Here is a 12,434-nt window from a genome sequence, read left to right on the forward strand (position 1 = left end):
TTCAACGTGCTGAATCAGAAAAATATGCAGCCAAGAATTCTTTAGCCAGCAAGGCTGTCATTCAAAAGAGGAGAGATAAAAAGTTTCCCAGAAAAACAAAAATTAAAGGAATCTGTGACCACTAAACCAGCAAAAAATTTTAAGGGGGACCCTCTGAGGGGAGAAGAGATGAAAATATAAATACATACATACATACATACATACATAACCAAAAGCAACAAAGGTTAGAAAGGACCACAGAACATCACCAGAAACTCCAACTCTACAAGCAACATAATGGCAATATTCATAACTTTCAGTACTCACTCTAAATGTCAATGGACTCAATGCTCCAATCAAAAGACATAGGGTAACAGAATGGATAAGAAAACAAGATCCATCTATATGCTGTTTACAAGAGACCCACTTTAGACCTAAAGACACCTTCAGATTGAAAGTAGGGGGATGGAGAACCATCTATCATGCTAATGGTCAACAAAAGAAAGCTGGAGTAGCCATACTTATATCAGACAGTCTAGACTTCAAAATAAAGACTGTATCAAGAGATGCAGAAGGGCATTATATCATTTAAGGTGTTTATCCACCAAGAAGTAAACATTTATGTGCCAAATGTTGGAGCACCCAAATATATGTCAATTAATCACAAACATAAAGAAACTTATTGATAGCAGTACCATAATAGTAGGAAACTTCAACACCCCACTCACAGCAATGGACAGATCATCAAATCAAACAATCAACAAGGAAACAATGGCTTTGAATGACACACTGGACCAGATGGACTTAACAGATATATTCAGAACATTTCATCCTAAAGCAGCAAAATATACATTCTTCTCCAGTGCACATGAAACGTTCTCCAGAACAGACCATATACTGGGACACAAATTAGCCCCCAGCAAGTACAAAAAGATCAAGATCATACCATGCATATTTTCAGACCACAACACTATGAAACTCAAAATCAATCACAAGAAAAATTTGGAAAGGTAACAAATACTTGGAGACTGAAGAACATCCTACTAAAGAATGAATGGGCTAACCAGAAGTTAAAGAGGAAATTAAAAAGTATATGGAAGCCAATGAAAATGATAACCACAACCCAAAACCTCTGGGATGCAGCAAAAGTGGTCATAAGAGGAAAGTATATAGCAATCCAGGCCTTCCTAAAGAAGGAGGAAAGATCTCAGATACACAATCTAATCTTATGCCTTAAAGAGCTGGAAAAAGAACAAATAAAACCCTAAACCAGCAGAAGACAAGAAATAATAAAGATTAGAGCAGAAACCAATGCTATCAAAACCAAAAAACACACAGTAAAACAGATCAATGAAACCAGAAGCTGGTTCTTTGAAAGAATTAACAAAATTGATAAACCACTAGCCAGTTTGATCAAGAAGAAATAGGAAAGGACCCAAATAAGTAAAATCAAGAATGAAAGAGGAGAGATCACAACCAACACAGCAGAAATAAAAACAATAATAAGAGAATATTATGAGCAATTATATGCCACTAAAATGGGTAATCTGAAAGAAATGGACAAATTCCTAGAAACATACACTACCAAAACTGAAACAGGAAGAAATAGAAAATTTGAACAGACCCATAACCAGTAAGGAAATCGAATTAGTAATCAAAAATCTTCCAAAAAACAAGAGTCTAGGGCCAGACGGCTTTCCAGGGGAATTCTACCAAACATTTAAGGAAGAGTTAACACATATTCTCTTGAAGCTGTTCCAGAAAATAGAAATGGAAGGAAAACTTCCAAACTCTTTCTATGAAGCCAGCATTACCTTGATTCCAAAACCAGACAGAGAGCCTACTAAAAAGGAGAACTATAGACCAATTTCCCTGATGAACATGGATGCAAAATGCTTCCACAAGATATTAGCCAACTGGATCCAACAATACATTAAAAAAATTATTCACCATGACCAAGTGGGATTTATACCTGGGATGCAGGGATGGTTCAATATCTACACAACAATCAATGTGATTCATCACATCAATAAAAGAAAGGACAAGCAAGAACCACATGATCCTCTCAATAGATGCAGATAAAGCATTTGACAAAATACAGCATCCTTTCTGGATAAAAACCCTCAAGAAAGTAGGGATAGAAGGATCATACCTTGAGATCATAAAAGCCATATATGAATGACCCAACACTAATATCATCCTCAATGGGGGAAAACTGAGAGCTTGAGGAACAAGACAGGGATGTCCACTCTCGCCACTGTTATTCAACACAGTATTGGAAGTTTTAGCCTCTGCAACCAGACAACACAAAGAAATAAAAGGCATCCAAATTGGCCAGGAGGAGGTCAAACTTTCACTCTTTGCAGATGACATGGTACTCTATATGGAAAACCCTAAAGATTCCACCAAAAAACTGCTAGAACTTATCCATGAATTCAGTAAAGTCGCAGGATATAAAATCAACACCCAGAAATCGGTTGCTTTCCTATTCACCAACAATGAAGCAACAGAAAGAGAAATCAAGGAATTGATCCCAGGTACAATTGCACCAAAAACCATATAATACCTAGGAATAAATCTAACCAAAGAAGTGAAAAATCTATACACTGAAAACTCTAGAAAGCTTATGAAAGAAATTGAAGAAGACACACACACAAAAAAATGGAAAAAGATTCCATGCTACTGGATAGGAAAAACAAATATTGTTAAAATGTCGATACTACCCAAAGCAATCTACATATTCGATGCAATCCCTGTCAAAATAACACCAGCATTCTTCACAGAGCTAGAACACATAATCCTAAAATTTGTATGGAACCAGAAAAGACCCCGAATAGCCAAAGCAATCTTGAAAAAGAAATCCAAAGCAGGAGGCATCACAATCCCAGACTTCAAGCTATACTACAAAGCTGTAATCATCAAGACAGTATGGTACTGGCACAAAAACAAACACTCAGATCAATGGAACAGAATAGAGAACCCAACAATGGACCCACAAACATATGGCCAACTAATCTTTGACAAAGCAGGAAAGAATACCCAAAGGAATAAAGATAGTCTCTTCATCAAGTGCTGCTGGGAAAACTGGACAGTGACATGCAGAAGAATGAACCTGGACCACTTTCTTACACCATACACAAAAATAAACTCAAAATGGATGAAAGACCTCAATGTAAGACAGGAAGCCATCAAAATCCTTGAGGAGAAAGCAGGCAAAAACCTCTTTGATCTTGGCTGCAGCAACTTCTTACTCAACAGGTCTCCAGAGGCAAGGGAAACAAAAGTGAAAATGAACTATTAGCACCTCATCAAAATAAAAAGCTTCTGCACAGCAAAGGAAACAGTCAACAAAACTAAAAGGCACATGATGTAATAGAAGATATTTGCAAATGACATATCAGATAAAGGGTTAGTATCCAAAATCTATAAAGAACTTCTCAAACTCAACACTCAAAAAACAAATAATCCAGTGAAGAAATGGGCAAAAGACATGAATAGACACTTCTCCAAGGAAGACATCCAGATGGCCAACCGACACATGCAAAAATGCTCAACATCATTCATCATCAGGGAAATACAAATCAAAACCACAATGAGATACCACCTTACACCTATCAGAATGGCTAACATTAACAACTCAGGCAACAACAGATGTTGGCGAGGATGTGGAGAAAGAGGATCTCTTTTGCATTGTTGGTGGCAATGCAAGCTGGTGCGGCCACTCTGGAAAACAGTATGGAGGTGCCTCAAAAAGCTAAAAATAGAACTACCCTACAACCCAGCAATTGCATTACTAGGTATTTATCCAACTGATACAGGTGTGCTGTTTCGAAGGGACACATGCACCCCAATGTTTGTATCAGCACTACTGACAACAGACAAAGTATGGAAAGAGCCCAAATGCCCATTGATGGATGAATGGATAAAGAATATGTGGTGTATATATACAATGGAGTATTACTCGGCAATCAAAAAGAATGAAACCTTGCCATTTGCAACTATGTGGATGGAACTGGAGGGTATTATGCTAAGTGAAATTAGTCAGTGAGAGAAAGACAAATATCGTATGACTTCACTCATATGAGGACTTTAAGAGGCAAAACAGATGAACATAAGGGAAGGGAAACAAAAATAATATAAAAACAGGGAGGGGGACAAAACATCAGAGACTCATAAATATGGAGAACAAACTGGGGGTGGGGGTGGGAAGGGGGATGAGCTAAGTGGGTAAGGGGCCCTAAGGAATCTACTCCTGAAACCATTGTTGCACTATATGCTAACTAATTTGGTTGTAAATTTTAAAAAACTAAAATTAAAAATAATAATAATAAAAAGTGCCCAGACTTTCTGTGAAAGGAGGTGTATCTGCTTGTCTGAAAGCAGTGGCCTGAAGAACAGGTATCTAATTTAACATACAGCAGGGGGTCTGCTGAAATACCCCCCAGGTATGGCTGCTGGCAGTGCCATCTTCCTACTTTCTTTCCGCCTTGCCCTGCTCACCAGCATCAACAGAGAGGAGCTCACACCAGCCTCAGGCACCCCAATTTTTGCAGCTGCCTAGATCTCACAGCTCGGGGGGCAGTGGAACTTACATCTGCGGGCCTTGTAGGACTGTTACCAATGGAGAAAGACTTCCTAACCAGCGACCACCTCAAGGTACAGCAAGAGGAACCTGGTCTTTCTGTGAAAGAACTAATAGCAGTGCACACTCTGAAAAGTTCAAGTCTGGAAGTTAAACTGGAACACCAATAATCTGAAGCATTTGGAACTGGTCACACATGAGCATCATGTGGGAGTAGCGTCCTGTGCTACAAGATTCTGACTCTCCATTTCTTCCCAACCACTCTTTCCACCAAGAATGGCTTCTGTGGCTTGATCCCTAAGTGGTCTTCTAGGAAGACCATGTATGTTGACTGATGCCTACTATGAGATGAACAGAATCCTGCCTCTGAAACAATGTCATATCTGTATCCTACAAGTGATGGACAAAACACCCCAGAATACAAAAAGGCTACATATGCTAGCATTCAGACAGAAGACTGGGGTCAGTTCGTGCACGTGTGTCATAATTAACACTGCCCATCATGGGCAAAAAGATGCAATAAAAGCTCTGAAGTAAAGGATTTCCCAAAACTACAATCATTAAGAAATCCAACTGACCTTGTCACTTACTGATCTGTGCACACAGAACTGTGGTCCCAGTTTTCAATCTCTGATTGTGAAGAAGGAATTCATTAATGATAATCTAGTTAAGCTGCTGAATCCCAGGTATATCTTGTCATTAGACATTCAGAGTAGACTCTTAAATTTCATTAAGATTTGGTCACAGCATCTCCCAGGAGGTGTGGATGTAAGTGAAGTGAAAGAAGTGTAGCTTGACCTTCTTAAGAAAGGTGTTCAGTTTCCTCCCTCAGATGCAAGGATGAAACAGTAAGACAAGAGACTGCTCAGATCTCATTGAATTCTACTGAACCAGCTCTTCTTTCTATAATTGTTCTCAAGAGCTCTACTATTACACTGGTCCCACAACAGATTGGACAATTGCACAGTGAATTAGATATGGTGAAAATGAATGTGAGGGTGCTGTCCACCATACTGATGCAGACTCACCGTGTTCCTGGGTCTGAAAATCTTGAAGACATAGAGCTACTGCAGAAACTTTATATAAAAGATGGGTCAGGAGACACAGGATGGGATCATGGATGTGCTTGTGGTAGTGGAGAATGAAAATGTAACTGTTGAGCTAATTCAAGTGAATGAGGATTTAAATAATGCTATCTTTGGATATGAGAGATTTACTCAAAAACAACGAAGAATTTTGGAGCAAAATAAGAACCAGAGGAAAGATGCCAATACCATCAGGGAAACTTAAGCCTCGTCCTGCGATCTCCTTGTCCTGAGTCCCAGACCTCCAATGCGTGGGGCCACTCTGGGAGAGCTCAGCCACTCTGGGACACGAACGCTCAGCTTTCAGACTTACACTTCAGCTCTCCAAATCCTGTTGTAACAAGTTGAAATCTACTCTTCATCCACAAGTAGATTTGCTAGCCTTGGCAAATACAGAAACATCCCTGTTTACCCAAAGGACCAGCCAAAATCTCCCCTCAAGTCTTACATATGAGAGTTTTCTGAAACATTCAAATGCAGTGTTACTATAGTTGGGTTAGTCTACAGACCATTCCAGCAACACTATCAAGCTGGAGACTGTCATCCTAGCCCAGCAATCACTCAGCGATGACGAAGAATGATCTCCAGCCACCCAATTACTACGAGGTAATGGAGTCTGACCCCTTGGCTCCTGCTGTCACTACAGAAGCTAGGTATGAAAACACTGATGCTTATCACCACAAAGGAGCTCAAAGCCACAGTGACTGCTGAGGTGAAAGTGGATGACTGGCCTGTTAACTACATTAGAGGTGCCGATTCTCTAAGAGGTAGACCCTGGGCAGCTCTGAAGCTCAGAAGACAAGACCTACTCACGAATCAAAATGGTGGAACACTTCTCCTCTGCAATAATGAGGTTTAGCAGAAGAGTAACAGTTCCAGAGTTACATCAGTGGTTCCTGACCACAGCACAAGGTGTATGTTATCTCAAAAGAACTTGGTTTAACATATATTCACTTTAAAACTTCAGCAGAGGGACGCCTGGGTGGTTCAGTTGGTTAAGTGTCCGACTCTTGATTTTGGCTCAGGTCATGATCTTATGGTTTGTCAGATCGAGTCCCACGTCAAGCCCTGTGTCGGCTCTGTAATAACACCACAGAGCCTGCTTGGGATTCTCTCTCTCCTTCTCTCTCTCTCTCTCTCTCTCTCTCTCTCTTTCTCTCTCTCCTGGACGTTCTCTCCCTCTCTCTCTCAAAATAAAAAATAAATAAACTTAAAAAAAATACTTCAGCAGAAGAAAAATTCATTGCACTAATGCCAACCAGTTTAGTTGCAGCATCTTATGGTTCACAGGCCTTCCTCCATTTAGAAGAGAAATAAATCATCACATACTGAGAGAAGGGTAGATGAAGATTCTTTTATTACAAAATAATAAGACTACTGAATACCTTCATTTAACCAACGTTGAATATAAACGTCAATTTGTACTTCTTTATAAATAATACTCTTATTTAGAATGACGACTTGGAAAAGCCTGGATGATACGGTTTAATTATATTTCAGGTATCCCAAAGAGGTCACTGGGCTCTGTATCAGGTTGCCTTTGGTTTGTTATGATTCTCTTTTATCCTTTATAATACTGAAAGTTCTTTTTTCCCCCCTTTTTGCCACAATTTAATATTTCTATTTGGAAACAAAGACTACTGAGAAACATTCAGAATAAACTGTGATTTGTTTATGTCACAAATTACAATAACAAATAAATTACTATTAAAACCCAAAAATGTATATTCACCCCATGTTCATGAAGTACAAACCTCTATTATGTCTGGTATAGAAGAAGTGGGTTGACGTCTCAGTTCAGCTACCTCTGCGCCTTAAAGTAACACTTGAACTTCCCAAGATTCTGCTTCTTCACCATAAAACAAAGATAACAGTATTTACTACATCTTCCTCAAAGGGTTACTTAAAGAGGCAATGGATGTGAACCCACTTTATAAACCACAAAATGCTATACAGATAGAGCTTCTACTATTTGGCACAGAGTAAGTGCTCAAAAGATATATGTTGAGTGGATAAAGGAATAGGGTTCTAATTCCCTCACCTTCCAGCGAGAGTTCATGGCTGCTGGCTTCCTTCCAGCACACCGCCCGGTCTGGGTCTCAGTCTCGAAGTTTGTGTAAGAAACAGGAGGATTTAGCATGAAGCAGAGGGAGGCACACGCTTTGCTGTGACAAACAGCACAGCAAAAAGACAGGAATTCTCTTCCCTGAGGTTATACCAGGAGAGATCTCCAGAAGCAACTGCTATCATTGTCTGGTTGAGTCTAAAAAAAAAAATAGCTCTTTATCAACAATGCCTCAACAGACATTATTTTTATAACATGCTCCAATGTTCGAGCAGAAGCGATTCAACAAGCTCTCCCGGCAAGCCGACTTGTTTTCAGGTATCTCCAAAACAGTCTCAGAGGGTGCGGGTCTGTGGGCCCCTCCCCATAGATCTAAAATCCCAGGCACCTAGGTGGTTCAGTCTGTTGAGCGTCTGACTTCGGCTCAGGTCACGATTTCGCGTTCTGTGGGTTCGAGCCTCCCGTAGGGCTCTGTGCTGACAGCTCACAGCCTGGAGCCTGCTTCCAATTCTGTGTCTCCCTCTCTCTCTGCCCCTCCCCTACTCATGCTCTGTCTCTCTCGCTCTCTGTCAAAAATAAATATACATTGAAAAAAATTTTTTTAATAAAATAAAATCCCCAAAGCTTGGGGCATGTGGGTGGCTCAGTTGGTTGAGCGTCCGACTTCAGCTCAGGTCATGATCTCATGGTTCATGAGTTCGAGCCCCATGTTGGGCTCTGTGCTGACAGCATAGAGCTTGGAGCCTGCTTCGAATTCTGTGTCTCCCTCTCTCTCTGCTCCTCCCCTGCTCATGCTCTGTCTTGCTCTCTCTCTGCTTCAAAAATAAATTTAAAAAAATTAAAAAACATTTTTTTTAATCCCAAAAGCTCTGAAAACCAAGTTCCTTCCCTAACCCACCTGGTGGTAAAAACTGACCTGAACTGATAGGCGGTTGTTTATGATCTATGTTTACTCCTCTAAGTGCATTTCACTCGGTAGAAATATGACCAAGTTTTATTATCGGGTGCTACCCAGACCCCCCTGGTGGCGTTTTACAGCATACAGGGTATGCTCTGTAGGCCCAGCCTATGCTCCGATATGGGATTACAATAGATCTATAAGATTTGTCAAGACCTATTAAGGAGCTTCTATGTATCAGAAACTATTTTAAATGCTTTGCATGTATTACCTCAATTAATCTTCACATAATCTTATAGGCACAACCAAACATCTGTCCCATTTCACAAATGAGGATATTGAGGCACACAGAGACTACGTAAATTGCCCAGGTCACACACCAAGTAAGTAACAGAGCTCAGGATTGATACCAGGCAACCTGACTCCAGAGTCTGCCTGCTTCCTTGGCAGCAAAGTCATCTTGGCAAACCCTACAGGAGTCAGCAACAGGCAACATCAGTTGAGCCTTAGGAAGCATATTCAACATCTATGGTGCCTGTGGTATTCAGTAATTTCTACTTGTATCAATTAGGATCTTCCAGAGAAACAGAACCAATAGGGTGTGGGTATGCAGTGTGGTGTGTGTATACGTGTGTATGGAGAAAGAGAGAGACTTTAAAAAAGTGGCTCACATAATTATGGGGGTTGGCAAATACAAAATCCCAAAATCTGTAGGGCAGGCTGGCAAGCTAGGGAAAAGGTGATCTTGCAGCTTGAGTTGAAGGTGGTCTAGAGGCAAAATTCCCTCTTCCTTATGGGACCTCTGTCATTTTCTCCCACAGCCTTCCACTGATTGGACAAGGCCCATTACAGAGGGTGATCTGCTTTACTCAAAGTCTACTGATTTAAATGTTAATCACATCTAAAACATACCTTCACATCTAGAGTGGTATTTGACCAAATAATTGGGCCTAACCCAGTTGACACGTAATAGTAACCGTCATGCTGCTCTCAAAATTATCCAGTCTGAACTGGGTCTGTTTATGCTTACCATTATCATTTTATGAGATTGCAAAATGAACGATTAAGCAGATAATTCAATGTTGCCCCTGAAGAAAGAGATGCTTCTGAACAGGCCCCCTATGACCCACCTCTGTGCAGACAGGGTATGGGAGTTGATAAGATACAAGCTGGGCCCCTCATTTTCACTGGAGAAGGCTGCACCCTGCATCTACGGCACTACATTTGTTAGTACTGCTCAGTTCACAAGTGAAAGAAATCCAACTTGAACCAGATTAAGCAAATAGAGGTTTATTATCAGGATGCTGGAACCAATGATGATAAACAGATCCTCTCCCTCCTCCAATGCTGAGAGTCAAGCAATTAGACATTTCACCAATGAAACAAGGGAAGGGGCAGCTGAGGAATGACGCGCAAGTTTCTGGCCTAGCACAGCTCCTAAATATGGCCTTCAGCCCCATGCCCTCCACATACCCACCACCAACCACCCCTGGCCCACCAGATGCAAAAAAAAAGTCAAAAAAGCACTTTATTCCAAATCAGAACAAAAGTGAATTAAGGGTGTATCTTTATATGTCCCATCTTCCAACTGTCAGAAAATAGAAATGGCTCCTAAGAAGGGATGGATAAAATAGTAGATACCCGGGGCCCATTTTCTCTGCCAGATATGAAGGCTCCGGGCCCCTTCAGTGAATCTAGGGCCTTGGGTGGGGTGAGGGGTATGTAGTCTGGAGCACAGAGTCCCCAGCACATGGGAATATAATCCACCTTCACTAGCTGAAGTGAATTCTCATAGAAGACATTTAACAAAACCAGATTCCAAAACAGAAGATGGGTCTTCTGATTAAGATTTCCCATAGCTTCAACCACATTTCTCCTCATCCCTCAGGTACAAAATATAAAAATAAAAACAGGGATGAACAAAAACTAAATATCCAGCATTCAAATAACTGAGTGCGGGAAAGGATAAAGCTTCAGCCCCAGTGGAAGGGGAATTCATCCACACCACATGAAAACAGATAAACCGTTTGGAAAAGCTTCTCGGTAAGGATAAACAAATAAAAGGACATCCAAACACATGACAGCAAAAGAGAAGGAAGAAATGCCAGGGAAGGACGGGGGAAAGAAGAAAGGAAAGGAGGGAGAGAGGGTCCAGCGGGAGCCCAGTGGGTCCTAACCAGCCGACCACGAGGCAGGACCCGGGCTGGGTCTTCTCAGTGCTCTGTCTCCCTTGGTCCCTGCCCAACTGCTGAGCAGGATTCCCTGTAGTCTTCCCACCCAATGGTCGCCCATCATCCTTCTGATCAATTCCTTTCCTGCTTAAATTAACCGAAGTTAAATTTTGTTGTTTAAAACCAAGAACCTAAAATGATACAGATGGTAAGCAATTAATCCATTTCAGTAGAAAACTAAGATGAAGTAACTGAGGGAATTAGAGATACAAAAACAGGTGTAAATGGTATAAACATTGCTAATATACAATAAAATAATATAACTAACAAAAACAGGAGATGTGGGAGAAAAGGGGAAGGAAGTGAGAGTGCTAATTTCCTCAACCTTTCCTAGCAGGGAATTAATAGATACTAATTAAAAATGGAAACACGTACTTTTAAAAAACATAATGACTCATAATAATGTTTCTTGTAATCATTTTATAAATCTTAGGGTGATAATTTAGGGAATGCAGGTGAGAAAGCTGAAATTGGGAAATAACAGACTGAACCAAAATCTTAACAGCTGGTTCATTCGATCAAAAGTGCAACATATGTGCCTACTAGGTGCCAAGCATGATACTAAGTGCAGAGGTTCTCATGGAGGACAACCCAACAGGATGCCTGCCTTCATAGGGCTGACAGTCTAAAGGGAGGGCCAGGCTTAAACAAGTGGATAAAAAAATAAATATGAAATTACAAATATGATAAATGTGTGAAGGAAAGAACATACTTGACAGATGGTGGGCAAGACCCTCTTGGCAAGGGGATAGACATTTAAAAAGAGACTTTAGGGGTACCTGGCTGGCTCAGTCAGTTAAGGGTCTGACTTGATTTTGACTCAAGTCATGATCTCACGGTTCATGAGTTTGAGCCCTGCCTTGGGCTCTGCAGTGACAGTGTGGGGCCTACTTGGGGTTCTCTCTCTCTTCCTCTCTCTGCCCCACCCCCACCCAAATAAATAAAATTAAAAAAAAAATGAGACTTCAAAGTTGGGGGAAAAATAGCTTTACAAAGATTGAAGGGAAGGTAATAAAAGACACAGGGTACCACATGTACTGGAACTCCAAGGAAAGTGTCTTAGTCCATTTGGGATAGTATAACAAAAATACCATAGACTGGATGACTTATAAATAACAGAAACCTATTTCTCACAGTTCTGGAGACTGTGAGTCCAGTCCAAGATAAAGGTGCCAAGCAGATTCAATGTCTAGTGAGAGCCCATTCACTGATTCAGAAGGAAAGAACTTGGCATGTTGGAAAAAAGTGAAAGGTGAAGTGAGGACAAAGGGGCATAGAATGATGGGGATAAAGATGCAGAAGCTAAACCATGGGGGGCAGGCTTGTGTGGACATGGAATGGTGTCCAGCTTTTATTCCCAGAGCAGTGGAAGGTCTCTGAATAGTCTTCAACAAGGGAATGGCAGAATGAAATGCACATTGTATAACATCCACCATGCCGTGGTTGGAAAGTGGTCTGGAGGGCTGCAAGAACAGATGGGCAAGACAGGTTAGAGCAGTGGTCCAGGAGACAACTGACGTTGGCTGCGCTTGGTTGACGGCAGTGGAAATGGAGAGATGAAGACCAACCGGAAAGCCGTTTTGGAAGTATAAAA

At 41.0% G+C, this 12,434-nt stretch overlaps 1 pseudogene; it reads left to right on the plus strand.

The window, feature by feature from the left end:
* Nucleotides 1-4,935: 4,935 nt before the first annotated feature.
* Nucleotides 4,936-6,357, plus strand: LOC106985934 (TOM1-like protein 1; annotated as a pseudogene).
* Nucleotides 6,358-12,434: the final 6,077 nt, after the last annotated feature.

The sequence above is a fragment of the Acinonyx jubatus genome, chromosome B1 (genome assembly GCF_027475565.1).
Source record: "Acinonyx jubatus isolate Ajub_Pintada_27869175 chromosome B1, VMU_Ajub_asm_v1.0, whole genome shotgun sequence".
Classification (NCBI taxonomy): Eukaryota; Metazoa; Chordata; class Mammalia; order Carnivora; family Felidae; genus Acinonyx; species Acinonyx jubatus.